The sequence below is a fragment of the Micromys minutus genome (genome assembly GCF_963924665.1).
Source record: "Micromys minutus genome assembly, chromosome: 14".
Lineage (NCBI taxonomy): Eukaryota > Metazoa > Chordata > Mammalia > Rodentia > Muridae > Micromys > Micromys minutus.
The window spans coordinates 7,602,642-7,606,801 of record NC_137983.1 but is presented as its reverse complement, the minus strand read 5'-3'; the positions used below and the strand labels follow the sequence as shown (position 1 = coordinate 7,606,801).

Sequence of the window (4,160 nt, the reverse complement as noted above, 5' to 3'; positions counted from 1 at the left end):
TGATCTTTTCTTCAATCCCTGTTCCTCTATTTGACCTAGCATTTTCTCCTGTGAGAGTTTTGTTCTCCCTTCTAAGAAGTACTAAATTCTCCCCCATATTGGCCTTCCTTTTTTTTTTCTTTCTGAGGCTAGTATCCACTTATCAGTGAATGCATACCATGTGTGTTCTTTTTTTTTTTTTTTTTTCTGACTGTGTTACCTCACTCAGAATGATAGTCTCCAGTACCATCCATTTTCTGATGAATTTCATGAAGTCATTGTTTCTGATAGCTGAGAAGTGCTCCATTGTGTAAAGGTACTACAATTTCTGTATCCATTCTTCTGTTGAAGGACATTTGGATTATTTCCAGCTCTTGGCTATTATAAGTAAGGCTGTTATAAACATGGTGGATCATGTGTCCTTGTTATATGGTGGAGCATCTTATGGGTATATGCCCAGGAGTGGAATAGCTGGGTTTTAAGGTGTTATACTATGTCCAATTTTCTGAGGAACCACCAGACTGATTTCCAGAGTGGTTGTTTCAGCTTATAACCCACCAACAGTGGAGGAGTGTTCCTCTTTCTCCACATCCTCCCCAGTATCTGCTGTCACCTGAGTTTTGATCTTAGCCATTCTGACTGGTGTGAGGTGGAATCTCAGGGTTGTTTTGATTTGCATTTCCCTGGTGACTAGGGATGTTGAGCATTTCTTTAGGTGTTTCTCATCCATTCTTTACTTGAAATTTTTTGTTAGCTCTGTATCTCATTTTTTAAAAAGCATTATTTGATTCTCTGGAGTCTAACTTCTTGAGTTCTTTGTATATATTGTATATTAGCACTCCATAGGATGTAGGATTGACAGAGATTTCTTACCATTCTGTAAGTTGTAGAAGGGGAAACTAAGTTCTGATGATGCCATGTAGTCTGGGCTTCTGTTGCTTAGGTCCTTGGATTTGATCTTCACTTATCTCTGGTGTTAGCTGGTCTTGTTGATTCTGACAGTGGCTTGACTCTCCTGTAAGCCTGTGTGTCAGTACTACTGGGAGACCAGCTCTCTCCAAGGAGGGTCTGGGTAGAGATAGCTCTGGAACACTGTCGGCTCTGGGCGCAGACAGAAACCTGAAGAATCCTGTCCCAGACTCTTCCTGTCCCTGTGTCCTGAGGGCTCTATGCAGAACTCACAGAAGTGGTGATCTTACTTGTGCTTTCAGGTGTTTCAGCACTTCTGGGGAACCCGCTCTCTCCCAGCAGGGTCTGGGTACAGAGAGCTGTATCATGGTGTCACCTCTGGATACAGACAGAAAAGGGAAGAATCCTGTCCCAGACTGTTTATTCATTATATTCTTAACCCTGACCTATATTCTCCAATTGGTCATGGAAGAAATCTCTACAAAGCCTGACTGTAAGAAGAGCACTGATGGAAAACACCCAGAGGCCTGCCTGTCACATGGTCTGTCAACTGTGTGAGCCTCTACTATATGCTAACGTGAAGTAGAGATATGGAAGAGGAAGAGAAGCGAACAGTTTGAGCTTATGAAGTGTAGCAGGAGGTGCTGATCATAAAGTCTGGTTCCCCAATTGGTTCTTGATTTTATCAATAAAGGAGACCAGGAGCCAATTTCTGGACAAAAGGGACAAGTGGGACTTCCAGGCCCAGGAGGGAACAGAGATCCAGGGACAGAGAAGGAGCTTTTTGACCAAACTTTGAAAGGAGAAAAACTCAGCAATCATTTAAGATCTTGGAGAAACTAGAACTGGCAACCTCTGCCACCCTCAAATATCCAAGGAGGTTGGCAGGGGCTAAATGATGTGAGACATTTGGCTTAGGGTGGAAGGAGAATGGAAGTAATAAATTAATAAGGACACATATTTCTAGGCAGGAGGTATTTGAGCCCAGCAATTGTGCTAGCAGGCAAACTCAAAGTAATAAACCTGAGTGTGTGTATTTTGCCCACAGATTCAAAGGTCTCAGGTGGGATTGGTAACTCGACCTCTCTTGGGGTAAGAGCCATGGAAGTGAGCTGCTGGAACAGCAAAAGTTTGATCTTTTAAATTTACAGTGAAGAGTCAGAACTGGAGATGTGAGGGTGGAGAGGAATAAATAGCCTGATGGATTAGCCTGCTCAACCACCTGAGGAACTAAGTTCCACCTACCTGCTTTTCAGGTGTCTGAGTTTGTGGTCATGTAGCAGCAGGGGTTTGCATTGATGCCCATGGTTCATATTACCACTAATGACCATGTGAACATTCTTGGATTGAGCTGCCTTCTAGGTCAATGTTAATGTCCAATGGCTGTGAAAAACTAGCCCAGCCCTTCGTTGGCTGCTGCAGTAGGGAGAGTGGACCCTGTGAGTTGCCTGGGCAGCACAATAGAGCTGGGGTTTTTGTTTGTTTGTTTGTTTGTTTGTTTGTTTGTTTTTGATGCTTAAATTGATTTTAATTAAATACAAATGTTGCAAATTCTGAGAGATAGCTACCACCTTGTAGGACTTCATTTCTCTGGCACATCTGCTTGGACCAATCTAGGCACACAACAAAGGCAATGTGTAAGGGAACTCCAACCCCACCCAGCAGTTCCATGTGAGCAGCTAGAATCCAGTCCGGTTCTCCAACTTAGAGTCTGCCATGTCCCATGTCCCCTGCACTGTGAGGACAAGGGGGCTGCTCCTCCTCTTTCAGTTCACTTGGGCAACTCTGGTGCTGAGTCCGTGGAAGTTGAGCATCGTAGCCACCAGCTCTGGAAGGTCAAAGTCATGCTTCCAGCCCCAGTCCTTCCGAGCATTGCTGTCACCTAGAATCATGGGCCAGCTCTCCACTATAGCCTGTCGGAGGGGATCCACTCAGTAGGTGATCAGGAATTCAGGCACTTGCTTGCAGAGCGCCTGGGCCAGCTCTTCAGGGGTGAAGCTCATGGCACTGATGTTGTAGGTCCTCATAGAAAGGTTCTCAGCAGGAGCTTCCATGACTTCCAGTGTGGCCCTGAGGCAGTCAGTGATGTACATCATCGGGAGCCTGGTGCTGGCCTTGAGGTTGCATTCAAATGTGCCGTTCTTCGCTGCAGCATGGAAAATCTCGACTGTGTAATCAGTTGTTCCTCCACCAGGCTGGGAATCTGCAGAAAGGATTCCAGGATATCTCAGGCACCGGAAATCTAATCCATACCAGCAATAATAGTATTCTCCCATGAGCTCCATGTGGACCTTGGATACCCCATAGATGGTCCTAGGCCTTTGAATATAGAGATCTGGTGCAGGGTTTCAAGGAGAGGTATGTCCAAAGGCTCCGATCATGCTGGGCACGAAAATCTCACGTTGTATTCAGCTGCAACATCTATAATGTTGTGCAGTCCAGTTATATTCACATCTTTGGCCAAGGACACATTTGCTGGTTTTAATAGCAAAGGCATTGGTGAACCAGTCCTGAAGGCATGAAAGGAGAAATGGTCCAGCCCCTCACCAGCCAGAGCATTGGATGAAGGATCTGGAGCGGTGCTGGAGAGCTCACTCTGGGGCTGTGGTCACAGGAGATGTATCAGGTTGACCAACTCAGCTAGTACCAGATCCCAGAGCTTGGAGTTTGCCACCCTAACATCTACCTCACTTATGAACTTCTTGAGTATATGAAAGGCTGCCCCTACTGGTCCAAAGCTTCAGGATGTTCAGACACCAGGAAAAAACAAGACATCTTAGAGATGTCCCAGTGAAGATCCAGGATTGATAGAGTATTAGAAGCCAGGGGCCTCAAACCAGACCAATGGCCCATTGGGATGAACATTTTCTAGTAAAGATGTATTGCCAAAAAAAAGTATACAGTGGAACACATTGTGACACACTACCACTTCCTCTATGAGGTTTTTTATGGGTTTTGTGTGTGTGTGTGTGTGTGTGTGTGTGTGTGTGTGTGTGTGTAATTATTATTTTCATTTGCAGGGAGCTTGCAAGAATAGCCGGGTGGATACAAAGGGATAAGGAGATGAATGGGATTGGGTACATGATGTGAAGCTCACAACGAATTAATACAAAGTTTTTTTTAACCCATGTATATTAATATGCACATCTTTTCATTAAACAGTGAGAGATAGAAACAACCCAACTATCCATCAAAAAAGGGAATAGACAAATTTTAATTAGTTAGCCAGGGCCTCATATATCCAACTGTTTTCAGACTTCTATATAGCAGCA

The 4,160-nt window shown here is 44.6% G+C and overlaps 1 pseudogene across 1 annotated transcript; it reads right to left on the bottom strand.

Annotated features, from left to right (window-relative positions):
* Positions 1 to 2,478: 2,478 nt before the first annotated feature.
* Positions 2,479 to 3,385, bottom strand: LOC308429691 (L-threonine 3-dehydrogenase, mitochondrial-like; annotated as a pseudogene). The gene has a single exon. The product of its transcript is annotated as an L-threonine 3-dehydrogenase, mitochondrial-like (transcript).
* Positions 3,386 to 4,160: the final 775 nt, after the last annotated feature.